Source organism: Lactuca serriola, chromosome 8, assembly GCF_051521515.1.
Source record: "Lactuca serriola cultivar US96UC23 chromosome 8, Lser_US96UC23_V15, whole genome shotgun sequence".
Classification (NCBI taxonomy): Eukaryota; Viridiplantae; Streptophyta; class Magnoliopsida; order Asterales; family Asteraceae; genus Lactuca; species Lactuca serriola.
Genome location: NC_136415.1, coordinates 221,350,316 through 221,368,811, shown reverse-complemented (window position 1 = coordinate 221,368,811; position 18,496 = coordinate 221,350,316).

Here is an 18,496-nt window from a genome sequence, read left to right as displayed (position 1 = left end):
AAATTAATGCCTCCATAGTCTTGCCTTGAAAGTATGGGGGATGTATGTCTTTTACTATGTTCAGGTGAATTGGAAAGTCATACAAAAAATTTGAAAATCTATATATACTTATAGAAGGCATTTCTACTTGCATCATATGAAATTGAAACCTTCATAACTTTTTAATGTCTTTCTACAAATTATTACAAATTCGTTAATAATGTTAAATTAATGCAAAAACTAAATTCTAATCATAAATTAACTAAACTGTAATTTTGAAATATTATAATTTACTTCTATTTATTAAACTATGACTGTAACATCCCAAAATTCATGACCAAAAATTTCATTTTAAAACATTAATAAAATCATAAGTATCAAATCATTTCATCCATAAACAAAGGTTTATATATCAAATCAGAGTATCATCTCAAAACATGTTCTTTTTATCAGAGTAAAACATCCCAGGCTAAAACTTCTTGGTGTGTGTCATGCGATCATCCGTGCCCTTCCCTCCACTACCGGAAGTACCTGAAACCAAAACTGAAAACCAGAAGCACGAAGCTTAATGAGTACCCCAACCTACCACATATGCATAACCACATACTGGTCCCCTCCCCTGCATCGTGTCTTGCCCGGCATCGGGCCCCGCTCGACATCAGGCCCCGCCTGGCATCAAGCCTCGCTCGGTATACATACATGTCTCTTTTAGGCCTCGGCTGTCTCTGGGCCTTGCCCGCTATACACATACCTACAATCAAATAACATACTAGTGCATACTTAAACATATCCTAACCGGACTCCTGAACTAAGGCCTCGCCAATATTGGGCCCCGCCCTTGGTTTTCTACTGAGAAGTCGTGGAACCCCGTCCATACTCCTACTAACAGTGAGATACGGGCCCCCGCCCACACTCACTTCCTTCCTAGCACGGGCCTCACCCCTACTATGCTAATATTGAGATATGGAACCCCATCTATACTCAGCTAGTGATGAGATATGGGACCTCGCCCACACTCACCTCCCTACCCGACACATACATGTATCACAGAGACAACAAGTATAATCTAACATACAACATATGAACCTTCCTCGGGATTCCCTGACATCGGAATCATGGTCCGAAAACATATTTTCATCTAACATACTTTGGGCTTGCCCCGACATCGGACCCCCGGTCCGGAACCTGTCATACCTATACATTCAAGAATCATAAAGACCTCTAGCATTCTAACATTCATCGAGCCTCGCCCGACATCAGTTCGTAACCCAGAACATATACAATAAGTGCCTAGGGCTAACCCCAAGGTCTTCCTATGGTACATAAATATAATGGGCCGATAATGTGGCCGTAGACCCATGCACACAGTGAGGAGACTCACCTCGTACTCCTGAAGACTAGTTGAACACTTCTGACTGTTAACCGGTAACTCCTAAACTGCTGATCCTGCGGCTCCCTGAACTATCAATACCCAAAATAACACTTAGACCACAAAACCCTCAAAAGTCAAACTAGGTCAACCTTGATCAAGGTCAACAGTCAAAATCAACGCTCCAAGTTGACTCAACTCGTCGAGTTGACCCACCAACTCGTCGAGTCCCACAATCCACATGTAATTCTGGACTTCGAAGTCCAGAATTATGGGACTCGACGAGTTGACTCAACTCGGGAGTTCCTTGAGCTCGTCGAGTTCACCTTTAAACAAATCGAGACCCTTCTACAACTAACTCGCTGAGTGCACCTTGAACTCATCGAGCCCATCTTCATAAATTTGGGATATTGCCTTGGACTCGCCGAGTTCATCCTTGAACTCGTCGAGTACGATGATCTTTAAGTCCATAATGAACCCAACTGGTTGAGTCCTCTACCAATTCAACACACACCTGCTATCAGAAAGGGTTTTGGGCAAGAAAATGGCCTGACTCGTTGAGTCCTAAGAGCAAATCATCGAGTCCTCCGAATTCCAATTCTATTTACACGATTGCAATCAGGCACAAAGCATCCAGGACCCAGATCCAACCTTTTAGGGTCGAAATAACACGCAAAGCGTCTGCCTTTACATCCATGCATGGCCCTTTTTGCTCAAAAGGCCTTAACAACCTCGTTAACCTTGCATGGGGAGTTCTAATGGCATAAAGCTTGCACCTTTATGCATTAACCACCCTAAATACTTCCATATCTAAAAGAGTCTTGCTTGGGGACGTCCAAATCCCAAAAGCAACCATTCTTGGACCAAAATCTTCATAAAAGAGGAAAAGTATAGATCTAATGAACCAATGATCAAGTTAGAGACTTGATTACCAGAAAATGAGGAGATTAAGAAGCTACTTCTGGATCCACAAGCCTTTCCTTGAGCCTTTAAGTTTCCTCTTCTTCTTCTTGACTTCAAGAACACAAAATACTATAAAAAATGGCTCATAAGCATTAGGGTTTCGAGATCTGTGGGTCCTAGTCATGGAGGCTGGCGATGAGACCAAGAGAAGGGGAATAAGATCCTTAAATAGGGTACCAAGTCCCGAATTTAGTGTTTTCCCAACCCAGACCAACGCACCGAGTCGGTCCCCCAACTCGTCGAGTAGGTCACTTACCCAAATCGTCCTCCTACTCGTTGAGTCATCCCACCTACTCGACGAGTCTCTTCCTGACTTTGAGGTTTTCCTTTCCTTTCTTGGTCTTCGGCTCACAACCCTGCAACCTTTCACGGCATTCCTAATCATCTCATACCTTGCGTGCTCGGTCTAATCCTTGAGAATATCATCCTGAGAACAATCCACTCACTATAACCTTTAGGTACAATACTCTTACTCAACCGGTAATCCTTCTGGTACTTCCCGATCACTTACAATTGACATCCAAGGGGTTCACCTCTTTACCCTGCGTTGTCACTGGCCTTCCCAAGGCAACTCGCCATAAGCAACAAACCTTTCCTATCTCCATCAAGATCAAACATTCTGCTGAAACTTCAATCTCGGCCACTCCCAGTCTGGCCATCACACCAATACTCATTGAATAATTTCACTTACTATGCTCCAAGCTAAAAACCCCACACGACGTGTGAATCAGATAATCCTTCGAGTAAAAGATTACTCTTTACAACTGTTAAGACTCAGACGATAGCTATGCAACAGAGTCAAATATATCACTATGTGAATATCTAATTCCGCTATGAGTGACTTAGCATCTCCTGATCAGCTCAGCGCTCTACGCACTAATTCCCCTATCACCACTCTTGCCTGAAATCCTGCTGACTCTCATCCCCCTTCCAGATGAACCGAGACCACCTTGGTCCCAGCCGAATTGCCATTTCCCGAAATACCGGTCCCTTACCGTGACTAAATGTAAGAACAATCCCTCAGTCGCTCTTAGCGACTTCTAAAGATACTACTGTTGGATATAGTGTCTAAGTCGATAACTATAATTGGTATGTACTTGACTCGACCCAACATGATCCATTTGGGTTGCACTTCACCCGAACAATTTATGGATAATCTTTTGAGAATAGTATAAGTTATGATTTATTAATATATTATAAGTTCTAATATATTAATATAAAATCATATTTTTTAATTAGTGTTGATCTATAATTAATTTAGAGATCAAAAGTATGACTAATTCAATATGGGCTCTTGTATTTATATAGTGTGGGCTAATGCTTATTTGGAACGGGCTAGGCTTGCATGGAAAGTTCATGGATACTCCATGGAGCTTTAACCCATGGATCTCATGGAAATGAAAAGACATGGGTATTAGGGTTTACATGGATGTAACCCTAATCGACCAAACTATATAAAGGGGGCTTTAGTTCTTGAAATCACACTAGTTGTGGTGAGTATACTAAGAGGGCCGATTTGAAGAAAGGTTGTGACTATTCTCTCAAGTTTCCAAGTTTGTGGTGATTTGTGACTTCCATTTGTGGCATCCACATTATTGGTGCTAGGCTCTCAAACTCCAAGCAATCAACTACAACTACAAGGTAAGTAATTCTACTAGCTTTATTTGATTCAAGTACCCCATGCCATGCTAGTTAGGATAAGAACCTTGGAAAAATAATTATTTGCATGTATCTTAGTCAAACATAGATCCAAGGTTTCTAGGGTTGCATGTACACCATAGGAGTGTTAGAATGCTCAAAACCCATCAGTGGCATCAGAGCCTAGGCTTGTGTACTTGATACCTGATGCAAAGTACTTGAAAATCGAAGTTTTTGTTCACTGCGCATATGGACTTGCCGATTCCATGGGGGGACTCGACGAGTCCATGAAGAAATGCATGCTACTCGTCGAGTCTGTTCATGCACTCGACGAGTAGAGGCTGCAGTGTCCAGATTTTCGAGTTTTGCTGCTGGAAATGGACTAGAAACATTACCCTAAACTGTTTTGGTGTTATAAAACTTGTTTTAGATGGTGTAATATTTATGCTAATCCATTTACAATGGCTATTATAAAAAATTACAAGTTTTATATAAGTTATTTATGATTCTTGAAATTATTGATAATCATGTTCTTGAACTTATGAGATTAGATAATCATAGGAATTGTTTGTAACCTCCTTGGTAGTTTAATTCTTGATCATTATGTGTTTTAATGGAGTCCAAAACATGTCCTCAAGTTATGGAAAACCAAAGGTCACACTTTAATTAAAATCCATTATAAGAACACATGAGTTATAAAAATGAAGAGTCTTCATTTTAATACTCAATTAACTAATAAGTTATGAGAAATCTAAAATTTTGAAAGTTTACAAAATTTTCCCTCAAGTTTTGGAACAAGTAAAGTCATATTAAAACTTTAGTTCCAAACCTTAGAATTTTAATTATTAAAATTCAACCCTTATACTTTCTAATATTATAAGTTAAATATATATATATATATATATATATATATATATATATATATATATATATATATATATATATATCATGGTTGCAGAAATCGGGATTAATCGACGATTAATCGTGGATTAATCGCTTGGCGTTCTCCAACCGTCGAGGATTAGGGCATTAATCGGAATGTAGGATTAATCGGGTTTGGCGGGATTAATCGGTCAACAAAAGTAAAAAAAAATCGAAAAAAGTCAAACAATGTAAAAAAAATGTCAAAAAAGGTAAAAAAAGTCAAAAAAAAAAGGTTAAAAAAATTTTAAAATTTTCAAAAAACTAACTTTCTTTTTTTACTCCAAAATTTTCAAAGATTATACCAAAATGTTCATATTTTCGTATTTCCAAATTTCCAAATTACAATTTTTCTTATTTTCTAATTTTGAAGTACTTGTTTTTCTTAAGATATATTAATATTTAATTAATTTTAATATTTTATTAATAATATATGGTCCGCGATTAATCCTCGATTAATCCCCGCCAAGACCGATTAATCCCTTAACACCAGTCGACCGTCGAGCTACCGTCAAATGATTTTTACATTATATATATATATATATATATATATATATATATATATATATATATATATATATATATATATATAAGAACAAAGTCGTCTTACCATTAGTAGGCCTCATTGATGAAGCCGGTCTATTAGGGGGGGGGGGGTATAAGGTTGTTGCCTATAAAATGGCAACTTAATGGGTGTCCATTATCACCCACCGCTTCCTTGATCGGTGGAGGGTCGTTAGCCGAAAAGGTAGGACAATGACTATAATTCTCATTTAAGGTAGGACAATGACTATAATTCCCAATCTTAGTTACTTTAGGAAAATGTGAATAAGGTGCTAATCCATGAAATTACACTTTGCACTTTGATTAAGTCGTTAGTGGAGCGTGTGTGGTTAATCGGCACACTAACATGGACTTATCAAGGTAGGCAAAGGGTGACTTAATATTTATCATTGTATCGATGGAGCATGTGTGGTTAACCGGCACATCGATTGAGGGGTAATACATTGAGGGTAGCAAGTAATTTGCATGGTTACTTCACACCTTGTTTTGTGATCCTCGACATCCCAGTCACAAAAATTGAAGGTGTAACAGCCCGGATTCCCAAGTATTATTCATTTATTTGATTTTGGTACATTGTGAGGAGACTCGGCGAGTTGGAGCCTAGACTCGCCGAGTAGGATCGCGGATTTGGACGCGGGTTCGCGTCCGGACTCGGCGAGTCCACGCTGTTTAATGAAACCTTAATTTCCTGGCCCCGAGCCCTATTTAAAGGGCCTTATAAACCTTCATTGCGGCTACCTTCGACCTTGAGAGCACCAGAGCACCTGTGAGTCCTTGTGAGTGAGAAAAGAGGCCATTATTCATCATCTTTGTGTGTGTTAGCAAGAAGGGAAGAGGAAGGCCAAACTAGGAGGGTTGGGGAGCTTGGATCTACTTCCATTTTGGCAGAGGAAGCTATTTGAGGTATTATTCAGAGCTTATTCTCGTGTTTTTATGTATATGGTCAAATCTAGGGTTTCTTCATGCCTTGTATGCCTTGTAATTTGAGTGTGAGAGGTCCCTTTGGGGATTGGTACCTAGATTTGGATCTTAGTAGGTCCAGAGAGTCCCAAATGCCCTGCTTTATGCCTATCCTTTTGAGTTAGGGACTTAGGTTACCATTTTAGATGTCATTTCACCAAAATAAGCCTTATAAGCGTTGCATGGTAGCCAAGATTCTAACTTTACGTGATAAATGTGCTTGGAAGGACTGGATCTATGAGTTACTGGAACGGATCTGACCTCAGGAGTGAGTTTGAGTTCATGCATGGCTTAGACTCGCCGAGTCCGAAGAACAGACTCGGCGAGTAGCATGAAGATTGCCTTTAACCACTCAGCGAGTGGTCTTACCGAGTTATGGGTTGACTCAGTGAGTTAGGGAGAGTCAGAGAGGGTCGACAGGTGGACTGAGTCAAGCTGGAACTCGCCGAGTTGTTCTTGAGACTCGGCGAGTTGAGTCGTGGTGGCGCCGCGATTCATGCCAGGTGGAACTTGTCGAGTCAGGGAAGTACTCGACGTGTCAAGAGAGGATCATAGGGAGTCAGTGAACACGTATAGACTCTTCGAGTCCCTCTAGTGCACTCGCCGAGTCCGATCAAAGTTGACCGTTGACCGTTGACCAGTGTTGACTTGATAGGGGTAGTCAACTTTTGTTGTGAAAGTGTTAATTACAGGTATATGATGTTATAGGAGGATTATAGCTCGGAGGATCGAGCGCGAGTGATTTCCGGGATTCGCGAGTTATCGAGATACACGAGGTGAGTCTTCTCACTATACTTTACCTTGAGTAGGTAACCAGAGTTATGTGACAGAGTATTTGTATGCTATATGTATGTTATGTGTTGTACAACATTATTTCTATGTGATTTATGCTGTGCATATTTATAGAGTTAGAACCGGAAGGTTCCCAGAGTTAGAGCCAGAGGGTTCACAGAGTAGGGTTTACGGACCCACAGAGTTATAGCCTCGAGTGGCTAATATGTGTTATGTGTGGTATTTTGGGGAACTCACTAAGCTTTGTGCTTACAGTGTTGGTGTTTATTGTTTCAGGTACTAGTGATGACCGTGGGAAGGCGCCGACTTGATCAGTACACACACATGGGATTTTTTATGATATGTGATCTTGGGATTCGTTGTATGACATTGATTGGAGTTTCAAACACTGATGTGTATGAAAAATTAAATGAATATGTTTTTAAATTATGCGAAAAATTGTTTTAAAATTCACGGTGTTACAAGTTGGTATCAGAGCCTTGGTTTGAGGGATTCGAGTACACCTTCAGGCGTATTTGAACTCAAACTGAGGATTTGAGAAGTATTTTCAAAAAGAATAAAAGATTTTTGGAAGAACGTAGAGCAGAGTTGTGTGTACGATCAGTCCGCGCCCGAACGGTGATTTCCCAAAATATCCTCATGTTATGTGATATTGATATTGATATGATGTATTCTCATGCTAGAGTAGGCTAGGTACTCCTATTAGGACTAGAGTGGCCTGATTTGTGATGCCTTAGCCTAGGGAGAGGTGAGCTGCTATGAGATGCTTGAGAGTGAGTAGGTAGCAGCGAGGGGCTTATGAGAGATCTGTTAGAGAATGGATTATGCATGTTAGAGTACTTGGAATTTGGGATCCGAAGAGGAGGACTTGGGGTGTATTCTGATACGATGCAGACAGTAGTATTGGGCCCGTACTACTGAAAGCACTGGATCGGTGTACAGCCCAAGTAGGAATCTTTGGAATACCAAGGATCAAGGAGGGAAGAGTTGTCGAGTGTGAGTATGCTCGAATGGATTCTAATTTATCGTATGTTGTATTTCAGAGGTAGATCATGGTGAGGACATGTCTGATGCCTGAGAGCAGTGAGACCAGTGATGAGGAGATCCGCCGGATCATCCATGAGGAGGTGGCTGCGGCCATCAGGGCAGAGATACCAGAGATGTTCGGGTCTATTAAGACCACGTTGATTGAGACCTTCAATGAGCGTTATGCCGCTCTTTCTGAGGCTGCTGTTGCAGCGGCTACCGCAGCTATTGCTGCCGCGAGGCCGCAGGGTGGTGATGCGTTGCTGTTCCGAGAGTTCAGCAACACAAAACCACCAGAGTTTGATGGGTCCCAGGACCCGGTGGCGGCTATGAGATGGATTTATGATGTAGAGGGGTGTTTCTTCACTTGCTCAACTCCTAAGCATTTGAAGGTTCGGTTCGCGCTGAACCAGCTTCGCTTGGGAGCGAAGGACTGGTGGAAGTTTGTGACGGCGCACTTTACGCCTGCTGAGCTTGCGGCAGTGACCTGGTGGAAGTCATCTCAGGGAGCACCTCAAGGATCTGCCCCTGCCACCATCAGAGCTACCGAGAGTCGGCCAGTGAAGGCTGACGCGCCGAGAGCACGAGGGAGAGCTTTTCAGCTGACCGCGGAGGAGGTCCGCGCAGCACCCGATGTAGTGGCTGGTATGTATTCTTTCATGTATTTATTTTGATGATGTGATATTATGCTTATATTATGTTATGTGTAGGTACTTTTCTTGTGAATTATGTACCTGCCTTGGTGTTATTTGACTCGGGTGCGAGTCGGTCTTTTGTATCTTTGGCTTTTAGTCAGCATATTAGTGTTAGTCGTGAGGCGTTGAGTTGACCTTTGAGAGTTTCCATAGCTGACGAGAGGGTGATATATGCCACGGAGGTTCTCCGAGGGTGCGTAGTCGAGATTTTCGGTGTTGAGTTCCCGATTGATCTGGTTCCTATTGCGATGGGTGATGTCTGTGTCATTGTGGGCATGGACTGGTTGAGCAGATTCGGTGCGGTTATCGACTACGAGCGACAGCTGGTGACCATACGAGACCCTAGTGGGGGAGTTCTTACGGTGTACGACGAGGGTACACGTTCGGGACCAGCGTTTTGTTCGGCCGCTAGGGCAAGGCAGTGTCTACAGCAGGGCTGTAAGGGTTTTGTGGCATATGTGGTGGATATGCGGGTGGATTCCGAGAGACCGAGGTCTGTTGAGGAGGTTCTGGTAGTGCGTGAGTTCCCTGATGTATTTCTTGAGGAGTTGCTGGGTGTGCCTCCTGTGAGGCAAGTGGAGTTCAGTATCGATTTGGTTCCGGGGGCCGCGCCTATCGCTAAGGTGCCTTATCGTCTTGCACCTCCAGAGATGCAAGATTTATCCTCGCAGCTTCAGGAGCTGCTGGGTAAGGGGTTTATTCGACCGAGCAGCTCGCCGTGGGGAGCGCCTATCCTGTTCGTCAAGAAGAAGGATGGTTCACACAGGATGTGCATTGATTACCGGGAGTTGAACAAGCTGACGGTCAAGAACCGTTACCCGTTGCCGAGGATCGACGATTTGTTCGATCAGTTGCAGGGAGCGTCTTGGTTCTCCAAGATCGATTTGAGGACTGGATATCATCAGGTGAGGGTGCGAGATGAGGACGTCCAGAAGACAGCGTTCAGGACGCGTTATGGGCATTACGAGTTTGTGGTGATGCCTTTTGGGCTCACCAATGCCCCAGCAGTGTTCATGGATCTCATGAACCGAGTGTGCAGGCCGATGTTGGATCGGTCGGTGATTGTATTTATCGACGACATTCTGGTATATTCGAGATCTAGGGAGCAACATGAGGAGCATTTGAGAGAGGTTCTCGGAGTTCTGAGATCGGAGAGGCTTTATGCCAAATTCTCCAAGTGTGATTTCTGGTTGCCGGTGGTCCAGTTCTTAGGACATCTCGTTAACCAGAAAGGGATATTGGTCGACCCGGCCAAAGTTGAGGCGGTGATGAGTTGGGAGGTGCCGAGGTCACCCTCCGAGATCAGGAGTTTCCTAGGGTTGGCGGGGTATTATCGGAGATTTATCAAGGATTTCTCTAAAATCGCAGTTCCACTCACCAGGTTGACTCGGAAGGGTGTTTCTTTTTCATGGGGCCCCGAGCAGCAGGCCTCCTTTGAGACACTTCGCCAAAGGTTATGCGAAGCCCCGGTGTTAGCCCTCCCGGAAGGGATGGAGGACTTTGTCGTATACTGTGACGCATCGATTTTGGGGTTGGGGGCGGTGCTGAGGCAGAGAGGGCATGTGATAGCATATGCATCGAGGCAGCTGAAGCCTCACGAGATGAGATATCCCACCCATGATCTAGAGTTGGGGGCAGTGGTGTTCGCCCTCAAGATTTGGCATCACTACCTGTATGGGGTTCAGTGTACGATATACACGGACCATAAGAGTTTGAAATATTTGATGGATCAGCCCAACCTAAATATGCGACAGAGAAGGTGGTTGGATGTGGTCAAGGATTATGATTGTGAGATCCTGTACCACCCAGGCAAGGCTAATGTTGTAGCCGATGCATTGAGCCGCAGGGCGGAAAGCACCCCGCTGCGGGATGTATGTTTGAGATTGACCGTGGTAGCTCCAGTGTTGGACGCCATTCGTAGGGCACAAGCCGAGTCTGTGCAACCTGAGATGCAGAAGAAAGAGCGGGTTGTTTGTTTGGTTTCAGAGTTCGTTACCGATGGTCGGGGGCTTATGACATTTCAGGGGCATATCTGGGTGCCATTTGTGGGAGGAACGCGTACAATTTTGATGGAAGAGGCTCATCGGTCGAAATTTTCGATCCATCCTGGGGCCACTAAGATGTATTTGGACCTGAGGAAGGAGTATTGGTGGCCCTGTATGAAGAGGGATGTTGCGTGGTTTGTTGAGAGGTGCTTGACCTGTCGTAGGGTTAAGGCCGAGCACCAAAGGCCGCATGGTAAGTTGCAGCCGTTGGAGGTTACCGAATGGAAGTGGGAACAAATCACCATGGATTTTATCACCAAATTGCCAAGGACTGCCAGGGGAGTTGATGCAATTTGGGTGATTGTGGACAGGTTGACGAAGAGCGCTCACTTTCTTGCTATCAGCGAGAGTTCTTCAGCAGAGAAATTTGCAGAGGTGTACGTGAGGGAAGTGGTATCTCGGCATGGGGTGCCGATCTCGATTGTTTCAGACCGAGATGTGCGTTTCACTTCCAGGTTCTGGAAGAAGTTTCATGAGGAGTTGGGTACTAGGTTGCATTTTAGTACCGCATATCATCCCCAGACAGACGGTCAGAGTGAGCGGACGATTCAGACGCTCGAGGACATGCTCCGGGCATGTGTATTGGATTTTGGGGGTAGTTGGGATGCGTACTTGCCCTTGGCAGAGTTTTCCTACAACAACAGCCATCATTCCAGCATTGGTATGCCGCCCTTTTGAGCTGTTGTATGGGAGGAGGTGTCGGACCCCCATTTGTTGGGGAGAGGTTGGTCAGCGTGTGATGGGCAGTACAAAGATCATGCTTCAGACGACAGAGCAGATCCAGCAGGTCAGGCAGAGGTTGTTGACTGCTCAAAGTCGTCAGAAGAGCTATGCAGATAGACGCCGGTCCGAGCTTGAGTTTCAGGTCGGCGACCTTGTGCTCCTGAAGGTCTCTCCTTGGAAAGGAGTGATTCGATTCAGGAAGAGTGGCAAGTTAGGGCCCCGATATATTGGTCCTTTCCGAGTGATCACGAGGGTAGGCCGGGTAGCCTATCGTTTGGATTTGCCAGTAGAGTTGGGGTAGATTCACGACACTTTTCATGTGTCGCAGCTAAGGAAGTGTATAGCCGATGAGTCGGCAGTGGTTCCATTAGAGGATATTCAGGTGGATGCGAGCCTGAATTATGCTGAGAGACCAGTGGCAATCAGAGATCGAAAAATCAAGGTTCTGAGGAACAAGGAGATACCCCTGGTTTTGGTTCAGTGGCAGCATCGGAAGGGGTCCGAGATGACTTGGGAACCAGAGCGTGAGATGTGTGAGCAGCTTCCAGAGTTATTTGTAGAGCGAGACTTCGAGGGCGAAGTCTAGTTCTAGTGGGGGAGAATTGTAACAGCCCGGATTCCCAGGTATTATTCATTTATTTATTTTTGGTAGATTGTGAGGAGACTCGGCGAGTTGGAGCCTAGACTCGCCGAGTAGGATCGCGGATTTGGACGCGGGTTCGCATCCGGACTCGGCGAGTCCAAGAGAGGACTCGGCGAGTCCACGCTGTTTAATGAAACCCTAATTTCCTGATCCTGAGCCCTATTTAAAGGGCCTTATAACCCTTCATTGCGGCTACCTTCGACCTTGAGAGCACCAGAGCACCTGTGAGTCCTTGTGAGTGAGAAAAGAGGCCATTATTCATCATCTTTGTGTGTGTTAGCAAGAAGGGAAGAGGAAGGCCAAACTAGGAGGGTTGGGGAGCTTGGACTACTTCCATTTTGGCAGAGGAAGCTATTTGAGGTATTATTCAGAGCTTATTCTCGTGTTTTTATGTATATGGCCAAATCTAGGGTTTCTTCATGCCTTGTATGCCTTGTAATTTGAGTGTGAGAGGTCCCTTTGGGGATTGGTACCTAGATCTGGATCTTAGTAGGTCCAGAGAGTCCCAAATGCCCTGCTTTATGCCTATCCTTTTGAGTTGGGGACTTAGGTTACCATTTTAGATGTCATTTCACCAAAAGAAGCCTTGTAAGCGTTGCATGGTAGCCAAGATTGTAACTTTACGTGATAAATGTGTTTGGAAGGACTGGATCTATGAGTTACTGGAACGGATCTGACCTCAGGAGTGAGTTTGAGTTTATGCATGGCTTAGACTCGCCGAGTCCGAAGAACAGACTCGGCGAGTAGCATGAAGATTGCCTTTAACCACTCAGCGAGTGGTCTTACCGAGTTATGGGTTGACTCAGTGAGTTAGGGAGAGTGAGAGAGGGTTGACAGGTGGACTGAGTCAAGCTGGAACTCGCCGAGTTGTTCTTGAGACTCAGTGAGTTGAGTCGTGGTGGCCCCGCGATTCATGCCAGGTGAAACTCGTCGAGTCAGGGAAGTACTCGACGTGTCAAGAGAGGATCCTAGGGAGTCAGTGAACACGTATAGACTCGTCGAGTCGCTCTAGTGCACTCACCGAGTCCGGTCAAAGTTGACCATTGACCGTTGACCAGAGTTGACCAGTGTTGACTTGATAGGGGTAGTCAACTTTAGTTGTGAAAGTGTTAATTAGAGGTATATGATGTTATAGGAGGATTATAGCTCGGAGGATCGAGCGCGAGTGATTTCCGGGATTTGCCAGTTATCGAGATACACGAGTTGAGTCTTCTCACTATACTTTACCTTGAGTAGGTAACCAGAGTTATGTGACAGAGTATTTGTATGCTATATGTATGTTATGTGTTGTACTGCATTATTTCTATGTGATTTATGCTGTGCATATTTATAGAGTTGGAACCGGAAGGTTCCCAGAGTTAGAACCAGAGGGTTCACAGAGTAGGGTCTACGGACCCACAGAGTTATAGCCTCGAGTGGTTAATATGTGTTATGTGTGGTATTTTGGGGAAATCACTAAGCTTTGTGCTTACAGTGTTGGTGTTTATTGTTTCAGGTACTAGTGATGACCGTGGGAAGGCGCCGGCTTGATCAGTACACACACATGGGATTTTTTTATGATATGTGATCTTGGGATTCGTTGTATGACATTGATTGGAGTTTCAAACATTGATGTTTATGAAAATTAAATGAATATGTTTTTAAATTATGCGAAAAATTGTTTTAAAATTCACGGTGTTACAGAACGGCACACTCAAGATTGAAACATGCCATTGAAAAGTTCAATGAATCTCAAAGAATCTAGGAGTTTCTATGCCAATTAAAACCTAATTAAATATTTCGTTTTTCATGGTGGAAATTGGTGAATCGTCATTCACCTACCTTCAAATATCTTATAACTTAGATTACGACATCCCTCTTCTAAGTTATAAAGTATTGTGTTGGGTCCTAGCCTTAATATTACATTTGGGTGTTTTATTAAGGACTCTCTTTATATCTAACCTAAGCTACTCTTTCTTCCTTTCAAATGTCTTCCAATAACAATGCTTCTGGCTCAAACCCTACCGGCTCCTTCTCTCTCATGAATCTTTGTGGGAGAGTCATCTTTGATGGATCCAACCTTATGTATTGGATCAGAAACATTAGGATGGTCACTCGTTATGAGGACAAAGTATATGTCCTTGATAAGGAGCTAAAGGAGATTGATGAGTCAAATGCTACTCCAGAGGAGGTTGCTGCATTTCAGGCACGTGAAAGGGATGCTACTAAGGTAGCATGCATTATGATGGCCACTGTGACAGCTGAGCTCCAAAAGTCCTATGAGGAAAACTATGTTGGGTTATGAGCATTCTAACACTCCTAAGTGTACATGCAACCCTAAATACCTTGGATGTACGTTTTCTCTATTATACATGCAAATATGAACTTTCCAAGGTATTCATCGTAACTAGCATAATAACATAACTTCATATGAATATATCAAGTTAGAATTACATACCTCTTTGATGTGGAAATCTTCATGAAGCTTGAGTGCCTAGTGCCCCAAGTGTGACACCTTAAATGGTTCACACAACACCAAATGCACATGGAAATGACTTGAGAGAAATGTAACACTCTTGGAAATCGTCTAGCCCTCATATTCACACCTTAGTGTCCGATTTCTTGAGCCATGGGATTCTTTTATATGGTGGCTATTAGGGTTACACCATGTAACTCATAACTTTACCCATTCCTTATGCTCCATGGATTTTAACCTCCATGGAGTATCCATGGGTCACCCCATGGACTTAGTCCAACATAAGGAATCTTGGATCACAAACCCACATATATAAGAATGAATGATTTACACAATCAACCTATATATATTTAATTAGTCTCCTTTTGATCACTTAATTAATTCCAAATTAATTCTTGATCAATACTAATTAAATAATCTTATTAATATATTAGAATTTATCATATATTAAAAAACCTTAAGTGTTATTTCTCTCATTTTAGTCTATCCAAATGCATGATGCCATGCAACCCAAATGGACCATGTTGGGTCGGGTCAAGTCTTACCAATTATAGTTATGGACTTAGACATTAATCCAACAAACTACCCTTTGAGATGTACATGGATTTGATGGACCGCTATCATCAAAGTGCTCGTCAAGAAAGGTATGAAATTATCTCCTCCATGATAACTACCCGAATGAAGGACGGTGAGACCATCACGAGCCACATGCAAAAAATGCAAAGATTTATGGACCGTTTGAAGAAACTAAATGTTGACTTTCCTGAGGAGATGGAAATAGATATCATTTTGCACTCCTTACCTTCATGTTATGATCAATTTCGAATGACATACCACATGAACAAGGAAGAAGTTACACTTAGTAAACTTCAAGGGCTTTTAAAGACTGCAGAAAGTAGTCTTAAAGGCAAGTCGGGTGTTACTACTCCTCTTACTCCAACTGCGACCAATGTCTTCGCAATCGGGCATGGCAAAGGGAAGAAGAGAAAGAACCCTTCTAAGGGTACCAAGGGTAAGACCCTTGAATGCTCCTATTCAAGGAAAACCAAGAAAGGTTTTGTCACTCCTTCTGCTAACCCTAATGAGGCTGAATGCTTCTATTGCCATGAAAAGTCGCACTGGAAGCGAAACTGCCCAAAGTACCAGCAAGATGTGAAGATGGGAAAGTAAAACCCAACCATGCAGGTATATACACTATATTGTCTAATAACTCACCTCATTTTAAGTCTTGGGTCCTTGATACAGGTTGTGGAATTTACATATGTTCTGATTTGCAGGGACTAAAAAGAAGTGAGAATGTGGAGCAGGGAAAGATAAACCTGATAATGGGAAACAGGAAAGCTTCACCTGTCACCAAGATAGGAGTTTATTCCTTATTGCTAAATAGTGGGTTTACATTAGATTTGAATAATTGTTATTATTCGCCAAAAATGGCAAGAAATGTTATTTCCTTTCATGCATTATATAAACAAGGTTTTACCTTTTATTTTGATAATAATAATGGTGGTATTGATGCTTTCTTTAATAATGTTCTTTATTTTAAAGCATTACCTTGTGATGGTGTGTATGAAATTGTATCTATTGTAGATAACCTAGGAAATAATGTATTGTGTATTGACTTTTCCACTAGCTTAGATAAAGCATCTTTATGGCATTGTCGTCTTGGACATGTAAGCAAGAAACGCATAGGCAAACTCCAAAAGGATGGAGTCTTGGAGTCATTTGACCTAAAGTCGGATGATAGTTGCGAATCTTGTTTGCTTGGTAAAATGAAAAAGTCACCTTTTACTGGCACTTGTGCTAGGGGTGAAGGTTTGTTGGACCTCATACACACAGATGTGTGTGGACCCTTCAGAACCGCCACAAGAGATGCTAATCGCTTCTATGTGACTTTTACTGATGATTTTAGTAGATATGGATATGTCTACTTAATCAAGCATAAGTAAGAAACCTTTGAAAAGTTCAAAGAGTTTAAGCAAGAAGTGGAGAATCAATTGGGCAGGAACATTAAGATGCTTCGATCCGATCGAGGTGGTGAGTATCTTAGTTCAGAGTTCCTCGACTATCTCAAGGAATGTGGGATTATCTCACAATTGACACCTCCTAGGACACCTCAGTTGAATGGTGTAGCTGAGAGGTGCAATCGGACCTTGTTAGACATGGTTCGTTCCATGATGAGTCGAGCTTCGCTACCAATCTCATTTTAGGGGTATGCCTTAGAGACTTCCACCCATATCCTTAATCTAGTCCCTACAAAGAAGGTTGCCAAAACACCTCACAAGATGTGGACTGGAAAAGTTCCTAATCTAGACCACATCAAGATTTGGGGTTGCGAGGCTTTCATGAGACGCGGGACTCACGATAAGCTCGAACCCCGAAGCGAGAGGTGTATTTTCATCGGCTACCCACATAAATCCTTTGGTTACATCTTCTACAGACCCAGTGATAATGTGGTCTTTGTAGCATGAAGAGGAGTCTTTCGAGAGAGAGAATTCATAAGCCAAGGAGACAGTGCCAGGCAAATTGATCTTGAGGAAATTCAAGAGTCAAGTGGTGAAGGAACCTCAACCCCTAGCCCTCAACCTGAGGAGGAAACTCCTGTTCAGCCGACTGAAGAATCTGTACCTCTAAGGCGTTCCACCAGAGTTGGGAATGCACCTGAGCATTATTATGGTTTTCATATTACTGCAGAAGGTGATACACCTATAAGTGATAACACACTGGTAAATCTGGATGAGCCTAATAGCTACACAGAAGCCATGACAGGCCCTGAGGCTGCTAAATGGAAAGAGGCTATGGATAGCGAGATACAGTCCATGTATAACAATCAAGTTTGGAACTTGGTTGACAATGTCCCTAATCGTAATATAGTTGGGTGCAAATGGATCTTCAAGAAAAAGACCGACGTGGATGGTAATCTACAGACTTACAAGGCACGACTGGTTGCAAAGGGTTATTCTAAAACTCTGGGAGTTGATTATGATAAGACCTTTTCACCAGTGGTCAAGTTTAAGTCTATTAGGGTTCTGTTAGCCATTGTTGCATTTCATGACTATGAAATATGGAAAATGGATGTCAAAACCGCTTTCCTTAATGGAAACTTGGCTGAAGATGTTTACATGGTTCAACCAGAGGGTTTTGTCAGTACAGAGTACCCTAATAGAGTGTGTAAGCTTGAGAAATCCATCTATGGATTGAAACAAGCACCTTGAAGATGGAATCTTTGTTTCGATGAGAAAGTCAAAGATTTTGGCCTTTCGAGATGCGAAGATGAATCTTGTGTATATGTCAAGGCTAGTGGGAGTATAGTTAGCTTTTTGGTATTGTATGTGGATGACATACTACTCATAGGAAATGAAATCCCAACCTTGTAGGAAGTAAAGTCCTGGCTTGGGAAATGTTTTGCTATGAAGGACCTTGGAGAAGCTGCCTATATCCTAGGGATACGGATTTTGATAAACAAGAGTAAAAGACTAATTGGACTTTGTCAAAACACCTATATGGATAAAGTGTTGAAAAGGTTCAACATGCAAAACTCCAAGAAAGGTGAGTAACCTATCAAGTGTAATGCCCGACTGAGTAAAACTCAGAGTCCGAGTACAGAGGCTGAGATAGCTGAGATGAGTCGAGTAACATATGCTTCTGTTGTAGGCTCGATCATGTATGCTATGACTTGTACTCGTCCTGATGTTGCCTTTTCATTGAGCATGGTTAGCAGATATC